The sequence below is a fragment of the Dama dama genome, chromosome 5 (assembly GCF_033118175.1).
Source record: "Dama dama isolate Ldn47 chromosome 5, ASM3311817v1, whole genome shotgun sequence".
NCBI lineage: Eukaryota > Metazoa > Chordata > Mammalia > Artiodactyla > Cervidae > Dama > Dama dama.
The window spans coordinates 17,116,543-17,134,138 of record NC_083685.1 but is presented as its reverse complement, the minus strand read 5'-3'; the positions used below and the strand labels follow the sequence as shown (position 1 = coordinate 17,134,138).

At 42.8% G+C, this 17,596-nt stretch overlaps 1 protein-coding gene and 1 non-coding gene across 2 annotated transcripts in view; one reads left to right on the top strand and one right to left on the bottom strand.

Annotated features, from left to right (window-relative positions):
• The first annotated feature begins 590 nt into the window (after positions 1-590).
• On the top strand, positions 591-663 carry TRNAG-UCC (transfer RNA glycine (anticodon UCC)). The gene has a single exon. It is a non-coding gene; the product is annotated as a tRNA-Gly (tRNA).
• A 7,200-nt stretch (positions 664-7,863) lies between these two features.
• The window catches only part of TMEM233 (transmembrane protein 233), a 57,779-nt gene continuing 48,046 nt past the window's right edge, over positions 7,864-17,596 (bottom strand). Inside the window, exon 3 of the mRNA XM_061141902.1 lies at positions 7,864-7,923. The gene's annotated coding sequence lies outside the window, so the exon portion shown is untranslated. The remainder of the gene's footprint in view (positions 7,924-17,596) is intronic.

Sequence of the window (17,596 nt, the reverse complement as noted above, 5' to 3'; positions counted from 1 at the left end):
AAAATATGTACCTTCATTTTGGTACACAATTTTACTTCTAGGAAATTTCTACAGAAAAACACATGTTAAGATTATATGCAAGCAAGTTCATTGAAGCATTGTTTCTAATGCTATAAAACATTAATTCCAAGATCCCCATTTTATTTTACATTTTAATCTCTCTAAAACGGTGTGTCTTACAGTCCCTGGAATCTTAGATTTGATGGAATAAGGAAATGTGGCTTTGCCACTTAAGAACTGTCATCTGGTTTCCTCTTTTGCGAAATGGGGAATAAAAATAACACCTTATCTTACAGGTTTGCCTTGTGAATTAATTGAGAACATGCAGGAAAAGTGCTCTGCATAGCACCTGACTCTTAGTAAGCAACCAGTAAACATTAGCACTTTTATTAGTATCATTATGCTTGCAAATGGAAAGTTCTGGGAAGATTTACAACACGCTGTTAATACTGGTCCCCTCTTGGGAGAGAACTTGGATTGGAAACATGAGCAGACAGAAATGGGATTTTCACTTTTTAGATTACTGTTTGAAAATGCTTCTACTGCAAGGATGTATTACTTTTGTAATTTAAAAACGTTTTTTAGGGCCTTCCCTGATGGTCCAGTGGTTAAAACTCTGTGCTTCCAATGCAGGGGGCCTGGGTTCAATCCCTGGTCAGGGAACTAGATCCCACATGCTGCCAGTAAGGGTTTGCATGTCACAACTAAAGATCCTGAGTGCTGCAACTAAGATGTGGCACAGCCCAAATTAAATAAATAATTAATTAATTAAAAAACAAAAGTGGAAACTTTTAATAAATCTAAACAGACATCAATATAAGGACATTTAATATAAAAACAATATAAGGGCTTCTAGGAATTTATCCTACAGATACACTTGTGCACCTGAAAAATGATGGACAAAGTCATCCATTGCAATATTTGAATATCTGCAAGAGAAAAGTACTGGACACAGCCTATGTGTCCAGCAGTAGAAAACTGGTTAAATAAATCATGACTTATCTATGTAATGGCAAGCTATGCAGCCTTAAAAATGAGAAAATGCTACATGTTGACATGGATCAATATCCAAGGTATATCAATCAATAAGAAGGAAAAACAAGTAAGGTGCAGAACAGGGCATCAAAGTATGCAACATTTAAGGGGGGAGGGAGGACAAAATATACACATTTGCCAGTAGAAGTACAGGAAATCTGAAGAATATATATGAAAATATATAGGAAACTGAAACTATTTGCTTCTAGGGAAGGCAACTGGGCTTCTGGGAGACTTTTCACTTTATTCCATTTTGTACTTTTTGAATTTAGTGCCAGGTGAATGTTAACTATTTAAGAAATAAATATAATTTTAAGAAAAAAGAAGAGAGCAGTGCTTAGCTCTGGAAAAGGGAACCCTGCCTCATTTCTGGACTGAAATCCCTCAATTGTGAGACTAAGAGCCCCACCCTCCTTCCTCATATTCCTTCTAGGAAAGTACATCTGGCTCAAGCCATGACTGCTAGATGACAACCTTACAAAGGTCTCCTGGGCAGGGGCCTGTACTTAGTAACTATGGAAACTTCCAGGCCAATCCCTTGACTATTGGCCATTTGGGGTCTGAGGTTTTGGACTCAGTCAACTAGATGGTACGGAGTTTAGAGCTGATGAAGAGACCTGGGGGAGAAAAGCATCTTTTGTTATGGACTGAATGCTTGTGTTCCCCCCAAATTCATGACCTCACTGTGACTGTATTGGGGGAGAGGCTCTTTAGGAAGTGACTAAAGTTAGGGGAGGTCATAAAGGTGGGGCCCTGATCTGATATAATTAGTGTCCTTAAGAGGAGTGGGAAAGATACCAGTTCACACCCCGCCCCCCACCCCGGCCATTCTTCCTCTCCACCGACACTCAGAGGAAAGGCTGTGTGAGGATAAAGTAGCCATATGCAAACCAGGAAGAGAGCTTCTCACCAGAAACCAAACCCTGACAGAACTTGGTTCTTGGACTTTCCAGCCTCCAGAACTATGGAAAAATAAATTTCTCTTGTTTCAGCCACCTAGTCTGTGATACTTTTTTGTGGCAGTCTGAACTGACTAAGACAGACTACGATGTGCGTAAACTGTTGGGATAGAATTATAAGCTTGCTTTTAGTTGGCCTACTTGGATTTCCACTAGGCTTTCTGAAATTCATCTAGGCAATGTAAATAACACTGACAATGTTTGGCAGATGTGTCCATCTTTTCTTACTAGGCATCCCTGTATTCTCTCCCCACTGAGATGCAACTGTCATTGTGAAAGAGAGACAGTCATTGGCAGAGAAGTAAATGGAGCTCAGTAGCCAGTCCACAGATATTTATGGAGAACCAAAATGTGCTTGGCTTTGTTTTTGGTTCTGGGATAAAGAATAATAGGACTGACAATGTTTATCTCTTTGCAAAGCTGAATGGCCCCCGGTGGCAGGCAGATTTATAAACAGGCAAACAAGCCAGATAATTTCAGAGTGACTGCTACTATGAAGGAGACAAAATGGAATAATGTGAGAGGAGGACAGGGTACTACTTTAAATGAGATGGTCAAGGAGGGCCTCCCTGAGGAAGTGACAGTTGAGATCTCAATGACAAGAAAATGTCAGATGGGAGAAGAGTTTGGGAGGACCATTTCAAGGAGAGGAAAAATGCAAGTGCAAAGGCCCTGGGGGTAGATATGAGCTTTACATGCTACAGAAATATAGAGGCAACCTTGTGGCTCAGCTTGTAAAGAATCTGCCTGCAATGCAGGAGACCTGAGTTTGATCCCTGGGTTAGGAAGATCCCCTGGAAAAAGGCCACCCACTCCAGTATTCTGACTTGGAGAATTCCGTGGACTGTATAGTCCATGGAGTTGCAAAAAGTCAGACATGACTGAGCAACTTTCACTTTCATTTGGCATGTATTGGTGAATAGGAGGAAAAGCTTGATCCTTTTGAACTTCACTGGTCACAGTGAACATTCTGGATATTATTCCAGGACAGTGGTATTTCATGGAAGAGTTTACATTTGGGAGTAATGTTATCTGAGTCATGTGATGATGGATATACATTTTACAATATCATAGAATTTTTTGAGGGCTGGCTAAATCTAAGAAGTCAGCCCATTATAAAAAAAAAAGATTTCTAAATTTCAGGAATCAAAACTCCCCTGGAAGAGACCTTGATTGGCAAATAGCCTCATTTTGTGACTTGTGGGGCTTCTGGCAAATCCTACTGCTTGACCTGGGTGGTAATTATTAAAGCATTTGCCTTATAATAATTCACTAAGCCACACATTTCTTTTGTGTGGTTTCCTGTATCTTTGTTTTACTCTCAATGAAAAGAATTTCTTTTTTTTTCTTTTTAAGAAAAAGCTTCAGGACTTCCCTGGTGGCTCAGTGATAAAGAATCCACTTAACAATGCAGAAGACAGAGTTTGATCCCTGGTCCAGGAGTATCCCACATGCAGCAGAGAAGCTGGGCCCGTGGGCGACAGCTACTGAGCCCGCGTGCTCTAGAACCTTGGAGCCGCAATTACTGTGCCCATGTGCTGCAACTACTGAAGCCCCTGTGCCCCAGAGCCCACGCTCTGCAACAGAAGTCACCGCAGTGACAAGCTTGCGCACCGCAACTAGAGTAGCCTCCTCTTCTCACAGTTAGAGAAAAGCCCGCACGGCAACGAAGACTCAGCACAGTCAAAAATAAATAAATATTAAAAAAAAGAAAAAGCTTCAGTTACAGAGTAAACTGAGGCCTAGAGAGAAGTGACCAGCTTGAGGTAACACATCTGTCTTAATAAAGTTGGTCCTGAATTATTTCTATGCTCTTTTAAGAAGATGTGAAGGAGTAGAGGAGAGGAGTCCACCCTTCCCACTTCCCAACAGGATGACTGACAAACTAAGGCAGTTTTCAGGCAATGATTCAATGGGGGTGAAAAAAATAAAAAGACATCTATATCCTCGTCTCTTTAAAATGTGAGCTAGGGGATCAGAGTTTGATAATCCCTCTGCAATGTGGGAGACCTAGGTTCGATTCCTGGGTTGGGAAGATCCCCTGGAGAAGGGAAAGGCTACCCACTCCAGTATTCTGGCCTGGAGAATTCCATGGATTGTACAGTCCATGGGGTTGCAAAGAGTCAGACATGACTGAGTGACTTTCACTTTCACTAACTATAGTTGAAGATCACTATACTTCATGGACATGAATCCTCCTGTGTATGCTCAAAGTTTCCTACACTGAGCATGTGACTCTGTCTGAGAGCCTCTGGAACATTCCTGGCCTACAGGAGGGAAGGCCAGAGAGTGGACCGTGTGTGAGCAGCCCTCAGCCACTGACAGAAAGGATTTGGTAGATAGATACCCCAGTTCCCTTGCTCCTTGAGTGGGACAAACCTAAGATGTATTCCATACAGTGTCTCAGAGGCCCCCAATGGAACTGAATCCTAGATGGTGACAGCAATGACTTGTTCATAACTATATACTGAATCTGTTGGCTTCCTTCCTTTCTTTATCACTTCTTAGGATCATCTCCCAAATAAATACTCGAAATCACCTTCCAAATAAACTACCCACACAAAAATCCTAGTTTGACCTCTTAGGTTACAGCTGAGGAAGTGAAATGGCTTGCCAAGTCATACAAGAAGCTAGTGGTTGCCCATCATTTTAAGGACCCTGTGTCCTGGTTTCTGGTCCAGGGCATGTGATATTTCACTCTTCATGAACTGACATACCACGCGTGTGTGCTAAGTTGCTTCAGTCGCATGCAACTCTTTGCAACCCTATGGACTGTAGCCCGCCGAGCTCCTCCGTCTGTGGGATTCTCCAGGCAAAAACACTGGAGAGAGTTGCCATTTCCTCCTCCAAGGGATCTTCCCAACCCAGGGATGGAACCCACGTCTCTTATGTCCCCTGCGTTGGCAGGTAGGTTCTTAACTGCTACCATGGATGCTTAGAAAAACAAAACTGGGGACTTCCTTGGTGGTCCAGTGGCTAAGACTCCACACTCCCAATGCAGGGGCCCAGATTTGATCCCTGTTTGGGGAACTAGATCCCACATGCTGCAACTAAAGAGTTCACATGCCACAGTGAAGATCAAAGGTCCTGCGTGCTGCAACTAACACCCAGGACATCCAAATAAATAAGTGAATAAATTAATATTTTAAAAAATTGGATAGCATTCATAATAGTCAGAAGGTGGAAATAATGCAAGTTTCCATCAAGGAATGAATAAATAAAAACATTACGGTATATCTACGGAATGGAGTATTATTCAGCCACTGAAAGGAATGAAGTACTGATATACACAACACAGATAGATGAACGTTGAAAACATCATGCTAAGTGCAGGAAGTCAGAGACAAAAGACTCCATATTGTATGATTCCATTGGTAGGAAATGTCCAGAATAGGCAAATCCATAGAAGAAGGCAGATTGGCGGTTTCCAGGAGCTGGATGGTAGAGGGAACAGGGGAGTGACTCCTTTATATGCACGGCATTTTCCTTTGGGGTTTTGAAAACATTTTGGAACTTGGTGTAGACGGACTGCATGACACTGAAAATGTTCTAAATGCCACTGAATTGTACACTTTAAAATGGCTAATTTTATGTTATGTGATTTTCACCTCAATTGAAAAATAACAGCTAGGATTGGTCCTAGGACAAATGGTAGAGGTGTACAGTTTATCCTTTTTAACCATCTTGCAGGATAACACCTCCACCCCAGGCTCTACTGCTGTCTCTCAGAACTTAGGTAGCTCAGTATAGCAGAAGCTAATCATGACACTCATTCTAGGTAACATCTAGGCCTACAGCTTTCTAACTTCATTAATTCATTTATTAGTAACACTTATGGCACAACTATTATCTGCGAGTCACTGGGGGTAGATGCTGGTGATGAAGTGATTGACAAAACCGGACCCAGGCTCCATGCTCACAGAGCTTACGATCCAGTAGGGAAGAGAAACATTAATCAAATAATCATCCAGTCATTGTCTGTGACAAATGCTAGGAAGGACAACTGTGATCTAGTGAGAGGGATGTGACTGAGCCAAGAGCTCAAGGAAGGCTTCCTGGAGGAAGTGACAAATAGGTCATGATTTGAACACTGTAGGTGTTAGTAGTGAAAATTGTCTATCAAACCCTATTATGTGCCTGTCATTGTGCTTGCTATATCAACTCATAACTCCCAAAAGTCCTTTGAAGGTTCTGCTACTGTTATCACTTATATTTTATAGATAAAGAAACTGAAGCTCAGAGAGGTCAAGTGGCTTGCTTAAGGTCACACAGCAAGGAAACCATGGAACCAGTGGTTTAATCAGACATGGGTAACCAGACCAATATAAAAATTTAGGCCTCATGGACAGGCCAGTGGGTAGGAGATCACCTTAGGTGGACCAATGGGTCAGGATACTTAAAATTTTAAATATAAAGCTGAAATGGTCATTCGGTGAAGGAGATCAAACTAGATGCTTTTCTGTTTCTGTTTTATTCTTTGACTTCTGATAACTCTGGGCCCATGTTTCTTACTGTTACCAAACTCATTAACATGTGAAAGTTGGAGGCTATGAAATGCTTGATATAATCAAGAAGGTGAATCACTTAGTAAATTAGTAAAGAGAACACCAATGACAGTGATCATGAACGCAATACCTCCAGCAACTCCTAGGTGGCAATAAAGAGCAATGACAAATGTTACCAGTCTTCCAAAAAAATTACATGTCTGTATTTTTAAGTATGAATGAACATGATAAAAATTCCAAGTAGTACAGGAGGTGTTGAATAAAAAAAAAAAGTCCCCCTCACACTTTCCCTTAAATCCCTTCTTTTTTCTTCTCAAAATTAACTGGTTGAGGGTTTTTTATCTACTTTTAGGAGGCTTATTTTGTTTTAAATGCATTTCTTTTTTTCCAGAAAAGGTATTTGCTTATATTACTCTCCATTAAAAAAAAATGACACACTTGGAACTTTCTCCCCTTAGTGTATCTTTCCATGTCAGCACATACCGAGCTCCCTCACTTTTGGCTGCAGAATCCATAACAGTAATAGTTAACATCTGCAGAGTGCTTACTGTATACCCAGCACTGTCCTAAGTACTGTCCTTGTTTTAACCCATTTAATCCTCACAAAATCCTAAGAGATACATTCTATTATCATCATCCCCACTTTACATATGAGAAAACTAAGGCACAAGTAGATAAGTAACTTGCCCAACATCACAAAGCCAGTAAGCTCTGGGGCCAGAATTTAGATGCAGGAAATTTGATTCCCAAGTCTACACTCTTAATGACCATGCTAAACTACTATAGCATAAATATATCATAATTGATTTTATCTTTATTTTCTGAAGGCTCTTTAAAAAAGTATAATTTTTTCAAAATTGTGCTAAAATATACTGTTGTAAAATGTACCTGGGATCTTGGCTTTATTCATGTTTGATGAGGCCAACAGATCGGGAGAGGAATGCCATGGAAAAGATAGCTTGTTACTCTCAGTTCCCAAAAGGATGGGTGGGAGGTGTGCCACACCACACACAGCCAAGAGAGGGAACCCTGAGGGTGGCCAGAGGCAGAGAGAGTGAGGGGAAAGCACGTGGAGAAAGTCCTTATTGAGATTTCTCAGAGAAGGAATGGGTGAGGCAAGGTAAGCTGCTGAGCAGGTCTAGGACTGGACAGTTGGAATAATTTTGGTGGGCTCTGGGCTATAGGGCTGGTCCCTAGTTGTACTTGGCCCTGGGATGGTCAGGGCAAAGGAATTTTGCCTCCTGGAGTATAAAAGCCAGAGAAAGGAAGTAGTTCAGAATATGGGCTTTTGAACTGTTGGTTTCATATGCAAGTCATTTAGTTAACTTGCCTAAATCACTTGTATATTCTAGGCAAGTCACTTACCATCACTAGGAATGAGTTGGGAGGGGAAGTCTCTCCCTGGTCTCTGGTCCCAAGATGTCCTAAAATGTAGACAATTAAAAATGATTAATACATATACAGAAATAAAACCTACCATTTAAACCGTTTTGATGATGGTGATCTAGTCGCTAAGTCGTATCCGACTCTTGCGACCCCAAGGATTGTAGCCCGTCAGGCTGCTCTGTCCACGGGATTCTCCAGGCAAGAATACTGGAGTGGGTTGCCATTCCCTTCTCCATTAAACTGTTTAAGTGGCATTAAATACATTCACATTGTTGTGCAATCATCACAACCATCCATCTCCAGAACTCTTTTCGTCTTGCAAAACAAACTCTGTACCTGTAAACTCCCTGTTCCCTCTTATTGAAGCCCCTGGCAACTACTATCCTACTTTCTGTCGGTATGAATTTGACAACTTAAGTACCTCCATATGAGTGGAATCACAATAGTTATCCTTTGTGACTGGCTTATTTCACTTAAACATGATGTCTTCAAGGTTCATCCATGTTGTAGCATGTGCCAGAATTTCCTCTCTTTTTGAGGCTGAATAATATTCCATTAGGTGTATACTACATTTTGATTATCTATTCATCCATTGATGGATACTTGGGTTATGTCTATCTTTCAGCTATTATAATAATGCTACAATGAACACTGGTTTACAAATATCTTTTTGGGACCTTGATTTCAATTCTTTTTGGCATATACCTGGAAGTGGGATTGCTGGATCATATGTTAGTTCCATTTTTATGTATTTATTTATTTCAGAGGAACTGCCATACTGCTTTCATAAGGGCTGCACCAGTTTCTTGGAGAAGGCACTGGCAACCCACTCCAATACTCTGGCCTGGACAATCCCATGGACGGAGGAGCCTGGTAGGCTGCAGCCCATGGGGTCGCTAAGAGTCGGACACAACTGAGCGACTTCACTTTCACTTTCATGCACTGGAGAAGGAAATGGCAATCCACTCCAGTGTTCTTGCTTGGAGAATCCCAGGGAAGGGGAAACCTGATGGGCTGCCGTCTGTGGGGTCGCACAGGGTCGGACATGACTGAAGTGACTTAGCAGCAGCACCGGCACCAGTTTCTATTGCTATTACCATGAACTATAGTTCTGATTTCTCCACATTCTCCTATATTTTCTTCAGAAGTTTTATTGTTTTAGGTTTTACATCTAGATCTAATCCATTTTCAGTCAACTTATATGTACGGTATGAGGCATGGGTTGAGGTTCATTCTTTAGCACAAGGGTATCTAATTGTTCTAACATTTTTGTTTTTCATCTTGGACTTTCACAAATAAAATTGCTATCATATACCCATACAACTTAAGCTTTCCCAGTGGCTCATTGGTAAAGAATCCACCTGCAATTCAGGAGACACAGGTTTGATCCCTGAGTCTGGAAGATCCCCTGGAGGAGGGCATGGCAACCCATTCCAGTATTCTTGCCTGGACAATCCCATGGACAGAAGAACCTGGTGGGCTACAGTCCATAGGGTCTCAAAGAGTTGGACACGACTGAAGCAATTATGTTTGGGATTACTTTATCACAGCCTCTTCAAAACTGAATATTATCAAGGCCTCCCTGGTGGCTCAGTGGCAAAGAATCCGCCTGCAAATGTAGAAGACGTGGGTTTGGTCTCTGGGCCAGGAAGATCCCATATGCTCTGGCACAACCAAGCCTGGGCACCATCCTACCGAGCCTGTATCCCAGAGCTGGTGAGTGGCAGCCGCCGAGCCTGCGTGTCTGAGAGCCTGCGCTCTGCAACAGAGGAGCCACCACAGTGAGGGGGCTGCCCCGTGGCTCAGCTGGAAACGAATCCGCCAGCAATGCGGGAGACCTGGGCTCCATCCCTGGGCTGGGAAGATCCCCTGGAGAAGGGAAAGACTACCCCCTCCAGTATTCTAGCCTGGAGAATTCCATGGACTGTATAGTCCATGGGGTCGCAAAGAGTGGGACCTGACTGAGAGACCTTCACTTTCACCACGATGAGAAGCATGCACACCACACGTAGAGAGTAGCCCCTGCTCTCCACAACTAGAGAAAAGCCCGCACAGTAACCAAGACCCAGCGCAGCCAAAAATTAAAACACAAACAAAAAACCCAACCTGAACAATATCACATTAAATTTTTTTTTGCAGCCTCATCAGTAAAAATGGTATTTCCTTGTTTTGCTATATATTTGCTGATTTGTGAATTAGGTAGACCAACTTTTCATTAATGGTCACTCATACTTTGGGGCTTCCCTGGTGGCTCAGTTGTAAAGAATCCATCTGCCAATGCAGGAGATGTGGGTTCGATCCCTGGGTTGGGAAGATCCCCTGGAGAAGGGAACGGCAAACCACTCTAGTATTCTTGCCTCAGAAATCCCACGGACAGAGGAGCCTGGGAGGCTACGGTCCATGGGGTGCAAAAGGTTGGACATGACTTAATGACAACAACAACCTATACTTTACCTAGGTTAAAAAAAAATCTCATTTATTAAAATAATAAAATTAATAAAAGCTAATATTTATTGAACAACTTCAGAGGCAAGTCCTATAGATAATCCCTCCCCTTTTGCTAAAACATTTATCTCAGGGATGTGCTTGTAAGCCAGAACTATGCTAACCTGGATTCTCACATGACGCTATGACATGTTACCGTGAGAAAGAAGAACAGGGTATTTGTCTGCTGGTTTGGGTAGAGAGGCCTTCCTTCTCTCAGGACATTGATGAGGAACTTCTTAGCTCGAGATGCTCCTCTCATAAGGGAAGTTTGAGGACAATGAATTATACACAAAAGAGAAAAGAACTGAGAGAATCAAAGAGAATCAGAGCCATACTCTGCTGACTTCACTGATACTCTGAATCAAATTAACCTTGATGTTTGTCCTCTGTCTGAAATTCTCCATTATGAAAACCAGTAACTTCTCTTGCTATTTAAGTCAATTGGATTTTCTGTTGCTTACAATCAAAAAGCATTCTAAAACATACACTCAATTTAGCTCTTATTCTTTTTTCTGGGCCATGTCATGCAGGATCTTAGTTTCCCAACCAGGAATCAAAGTCGTGCTCCCTGCAGTAGAAAAGCAGAGTCTTAACCACTGGACCGCCAGGGAAGTCTGTATTCTTAATTGCAGCATGCAGGATCTCCAGTCTTCACTGCAGCAGTCAGGATCTTTAGTTGTGGCATGTGGGATTTAATTCCCTGATTAGGGATCAAACCTGGGCCCTCTGCATTGGGAGCATGGAGTCTTAGACCACTAGGGAAGACCCTATTTTTAAACATTAGGAATGTAGTAGATTTTTCTTCTATGGATATCAATTATTGAACATAGAAAATAAATTTTAGACATGAAAGTGAGACCTCAGAGCTTTTTAAATATTTGATAAGATCCCAGAGGAAAAAAAATGTGTTGTAGTTACCACAAATCTGTTCTAAAAGTTCAGCCCACACAAATTTATGTCAAACTTGCAACTAATTAGAGAAAACGGGAAAGAGGTAATTAAGTCATTTCATTCTGTTATCTGTAATAAGTAGCTTTGTTACTTTTTCTTAGTTATGAACTAAAAGATGAGAGTTGATTTATGATTTATGGGAGTTAGTTTAATGATGTGATTAAGAACATGCATGTCAGAATCAAACTGGCTGGCTCAAATCCTAACACTTTGCAGTTGTGTGACCTTGAACAAGTTACTTAACTTCTCTGAGCCTCAGTTCCCACAAAGGCAAAGATGAATTAATAATAGTACTTATATTTAGGGTTGTCAATGGCATCTGAGTGAAAGTACATTTTAAGGGTTTAGCAGAATACTTGGCAGATCAGTTCAGTTCAGTCACTCAGTCATGTCAGAACTCTTTGCAACCCCATGGACGGCAGCATGCCAGGTTTCCCTGTCCATCACCAACTCCCAGAGCTTGCTCAAACTCATGTCCATTGAGTCTGTGATGCCATCCAACCATCTCATCCTCCACTGTCCCCTTCTCCTCCCACTTTCAATCTTTCCCAACATCAGGGTCTTCTCAAATAAGTCAGTCCTTCGCATCACGTGGCCAAAGTATTGGAGCTTCCGCTTTAGCATCAGTCCTTCCAGTGAATATTCAGGGTTGATTTCCTTTAGGATTGACTGGTTTGATCTTCTTGCAGTTCAAGGGACTCTCAAGAGTCTTCTCCAACACCACAGTTCAAAAGCATCAACTCTTCGGTGCTTAGCTTTCTTCATAGTCCAACTCTCATATCCATACATGACTACTGGAAAAACCATAGTTTTGACTAGACAGACCTTTGTTGGCAAAGTAATGTCTCTTTTTATTTTTATTTTTTTCTGCTTTTTAATATGCTGTCTAGGTTGGTCATAGCTTTTCTTCCAAGGAACAAGCATCTTTTAATTTCATGGCTGTGGTCACCATCTGCAGTGATTGTGGAGGCCAAGAAAATAAAGTCTGCCACTGTTTTCATTGTTTCCCCATCTACTTGCCATGAAGTGATGGGACCAGATGCCATGATCTTAGTTTTCTGAACGTTGAGTTTTAAGCTAGCTTTTTCACTCCCCTCTTTCACTTTCATCAAGAGGCTCTTTAGTTCTTCTTCACTTTCTGCCATAAGGTTGGTGTCATCTGCATATCTGAGGTTATTGGTATTTCTCCTGACAATCTTGATTCCAGCTTGTGCTTCATCCAGCCCAGCATTTTACATGATGTACTCTGCATATAAGTTAAATAAACAGGGTGACAGTATACAGCCTTGACATACTCCTTTCCCAATTTGGAACCAGTCCATTGTTCCATGTTCGGTTATAACTGTTGCTTCTTGACCTGCATACAGATTTTCAAGGAGGCAGTAAGGTGGTCTGGTACTCAGATCTCTTGAAGAATTTTCCACAGTTTGTTGTGATCCACACAGTCAAAGGCTTTGGTGCAGTCAATAAAGCAGAGGTAGATATTTTTCTGGAACTCTCTTGCTTTTTCTATGATCCAATGGATGTTGGTAATTTGATCTCTGGTTCCTCTGCCTTTTCTAAATCCAGCTTGAACATCTGGAAGGTCTCGGTTCACATATTGTTGAAGCCTTGCCTGGAGAATTTTGAGCATTACTTTGCTAGCATGTGAGATAAGTGCAATTGTGATAGTCTGAACATTCTCTGGCATTGACTTTCTTTGGATTGGAATGAAAACCGACCTTTTCTAATCCTATGCCACTGCTGAGTTTTCCAAAGTTGCTGGCATATTGAGTGCAGCACTTTAACAGCATCATCTCTTTGGATTTGAAATAGCTCAGCTGGAGGTCCACCACCTCCACTAGGTTTGTTCGAAGAGATGCTTCTTAAGGCCCACTTGACTTTGGACTCCAGGATGTCTGGCTCTAGGCATCTGACTTGGCAGATAGTGAGCCATAATACTATTATTATTATAGTTACTCATTTTTTCTTTTAATAGTTAAACAACTTCTTTGGCGGCAAAAGAGCTATTTTGAGAATATGGAGAGACTGAAGAACAAACCTTATTTAGCCAGATGCTGTCTTCCTCAGTCACTGAGGTTTTACTGTCTTCTCTGGGATCGCAAAGAGTTAGAAATGACTAAGCGTGCATGCATACACACACACACACACACACACACACACACACACACACACACACACCTTTTGCAGTTTCCAAGGAAAAGAGATGCTACACTGCTTTTGAGCACTTTGAGGCCAGAACGGAGTCCTGGTGTGAGTTATCTCAAAAATAACCCTGGAAATCAGCCAATAAGTCTGTTCAAAAGCAACAGACTGTAATTTAGTGCTTTGGACTAGTGGCTAGTGGCAAGTAGTCATGTTGGGAGCTGGAGCTTTGGAACCAGACTAAAAGTGTGAAAAGTGTTAATTGCTCAGTCGTGTCCAACTCTGTGGCCCCATGGACTATAGCCTACCAGGCTCCTCTTTCCATGGGATTCTTCAGGCAAGAATACTGGAGTGGGTTGTCATTCCCTTCTCCAGGGGGATCTTCCCAACCCAAAGACCGAACCTGTGTCTCCTGCATTGGCAGGCAGATTCTTTACCGTCTGAGGCACCAGGGAAGCCCCAACTATGCAAGTTCAAATCCTACCTCTACCACTTTCTCCTCATGGGACCTTAGGCAAGTTACTTAACCTTCCCACACCTCAGTTTCCTTGTTGGTGGACAATAAATAGTGGCTTCCTCAGTTGGTTCTTGAGATGAATATATGGCACAGAGTGCTTAGAAAAGTGTCTGGCATAATAAGCCCTTAAAAAGCATCAGCTCCATTTCTGTTTGGTTGAAAGGCAGTTATTCAAGAACCTGATGCTTCTTTTCTGATGGAGCTGTGCAGTTTCCCTCCAGCTTGTCACGTAGGGTTATAAAAGGCAACAGAAACATGCCCCTCATTAAAGGTGAACCAGCCTTGTCCATTGCTTCCACGAGGGGGCAGTCCAGACTCAAAGGAAGCCTCACAAGTCGCCCACACAAGTCAGGCTTCATTTGGGTCCGTAACTTCGTGAAGTAACTTCCGGGTGTACGTGGATTTTCATAACTTCTGTTTTCTAATCCAGCATTAATAAGTGATCAAGGAATTAGGGAGAATGTTTGACGACAGGACTTTGAACCAATTCCTTGGTGAATCACATCTTCCTTCTGAAATCAGGTTTAGGGGACTTCCCTCCTGGTCCAGTGGCTGAGACTCCATGGTCCCGATGCAGGGGGTCTGGGTTTGATCCCTGGTCAGGGAACTAGACCATATGCTACAACTAAGAGTTCGCATGCTGCAACTAAAGATCCTGTGTGCTGCAACTAAGACCCAATATAGCCAAATAAATAAAATTAAAAAAAAAAAAACCAACTCAAATCAAATTTAAATCTGATAATAAAGTAAAAAATGATGGGGTAACTTTTGGTTCTGTTCTCTTTCCCCCTTTCTCCCTTATTCATTATTTATTTATTCATTCTTACAGACAACAAATAATTACGAAAAACCTTCCAAATGCCAGGCACCAAGAATGCAGAGGTGAAAAAGATTAACATGGTTCCTGCTCTCCTAGGGGCTGATAGTCCCTGAGAAAGACAATTTTTGAAAAAAAATGACCATTACATAATTGACTATTGTATCTACCACCGTGATAAGACCTCAAAGTAAAACTGCAGGCTGTGTGAGCAGGCAAAGGGAGACCCCAACATTCTTGAAAAATTGGCATATTCAAGGCTTCCTTGAATACAAGAATCTACCCTGAGGCAAAGGAGTGAACATTAGCTAGATGAAGGGGACTTGGGAAGAAGAACGGTTTACTCATTCAACAATATTTGTAGGTTATCTGTTGTGGGCTACATCCTTTTCTAGGTGTGGAGGAAATTTAAAAGAGTGATATGCTAATGAGGGACCAGAAGTGGGTGGCTGCCTTTGACAGGGGTTAGCTCATCTCTTTCTGAGAAGCTGAGACCTGGGGGAAGAGGAAGAGCCAGTCTTGTGAAAATCTGGGAAACAGTGTTATGGGCAGAGGAAATAGCACATATAAGGGCCCCACAGCGGGAATGGTCTTGGCAAGTTTGGGGAACAGCCAGTGGGCCAGTGAGTGGCTATAGCAGAGGGAAGTATGGGCAGTGGTAGGCGATGACATGGATCACAGCCTTGCTCTAACTCAATGAAACTATGAGCTATGCTGTGTAGGGCCACTCAAGACGGATGGGTCGTGGTTGAGAGTTCTGACAAAATGTGGTCCACTGGAGAAGGGAATGGTAAACCACTTCAGCATTCTTGCCTTGAGAACTCCTTAGAACTGCGGCATTAGAGAAGACTCTTGAGAGTCCTTTGGACTGCAAGGAGATCAAATCAGTCAATCCTAAAGGAAATCAACCTTGAATATTCATTGGAAGGACTGATGTTGAAGCTCCAATACTTGGGCCATCTGAAGCGAAGAGCTGACTCACTGGAAAAGACCCTGATACTGGGAAAAACTGAAGGCAGGAGCAGAAGGGGGAAGACAGAGGATGAGATGGTTGGATGGCATCACTGACTCGATGGACATGAGTTTGAGCAAACTCCAGGAGATGGTGAAGGACAGGGAAACCTGGTGTGCTGCAGTCTGTGGGGTTACAAAGAGCTGGACATGACTGTGCAACTGAACAAACAGGAGATGACATCTAAGAGGCAGCAAAGGTCTGATTTTGGAGGCCGTGGTAAAAGTTTGGGTTTTAATTGCATGGAAGGCCATTGGGTGGATGGGTTGGGTTTCAGCCGAGGAACGTGGTCCCATTTAGGTTTTGAGATCACTCTGATCTGAAGTGAGGTGCTGATGCTGGAGGAGGATGAATGTGAAAGCAGGGTATGGAAGGCAGAATAAAGAACCCCCAAAGACATCCCAGGAACCTGTGTTAGGTTCAGTCAGTGAAGTTGCGCAGTCGTGTCCGACTCTTTGCGATCCCATGAACTGTAGCCTACCAGGCTCCTCCATCCATGGAATTTTCCAGGCAAGAGTACTGGAGTGGATTGCCATTTCCTTCTCCAGGGGATCTTCCCAACCCGGGGATCGAACCCAGGTCTCCCAAATTGCAGGCAGACGCTTCACCATCTGAGCTACCAGGGAAGCCCCTTGTGTTAGGTTACACAACAGAAAAGAAAGATAATGCTAAGTCATGTCCAACTCTTGCAACCTATGGACTGTAGCCTGCCAGGCTCCTCCGTTCATGGGATTCTCCAAGCAAGAATACTGGAGTGGGTTGCCATTTCCTTCTCCAGGGGATCTTCCTAACCCAGGAATTGAACCCAGGTCTCCAGTATTGCAGGCAGGCTCTTCACAGACTGAGCTATGCAGGAACACAACAAAGGAATTTAAGTGGCAGATGGAATTAAAATTGCTAACCAGCTGCCTTTAAATTACAGAGATTATCCTGGTTATCTGGGTGGGTCCAATGTTATCATAAGGGTACTTAGATGGGGAAGAGGAGGGCAAAGGAGTCAGAACCAGAGAGATGACATGTGCGAAACAGTCTAGTGGCCTTTGTTGATTTTGAAGATGGGAGGAGGCCAGGAAGCAAGAAATGAGGGTAGCCTCCAGAGGGTGGAAAAGTCAAGCAAAGGGATTTTCCCTGAGAGCCTGTAGGGAGGAATGCAAGCCGGCCAGCAGCTTGATTTTTGCCCAGTGAGATCTGTTGCAGATGTTTAACCTCCAAAACAGTAAGATAATAAATATGGACTGTGGGACTTCCCTGGGGGTCCAGTTGTTAACACTCCATGCTCCCAACGCAGGGGGCCTGGATTCCAGCCCTGGTCAGGGAACTAGATCTGACAAAAACTAGATCTGCAACTAAAAGCCCACATGCTAGGTCTTCCCTAGTGGTGGGATCTGCCTGCCAATGCAGGACAGATTAAGGTCTAATCCTTAATCTGGGAGGATCCCACCTGCCAAGGGGCAACTAAGCTGGTGCACCACAAGCACTGAAGCCTGAGTGCCCTAGAGCCCAAGTTCTGCAACAAGAGAAGTCACTGCAATGAGAAGACCATGCACTGCAACAAAGAGCAGCCCCTGCTCATCGCAACTAGAGACAGCCAGGACACAGCAATGAAGACTCAATACAGCCAAAAATAAATAAATAATTAAATTTAAAAAAGAGCCCGCAGGCTGCAACTAAAGACTCCACACACCACAACTAAGCCCCGGTGAACCAATTGTGTGTGTGTGCGCTTAGTTGCTCAGTCGTGTCTGACTCTTTGCGACCCTATGGAGCCCACCAGGCTCTTCT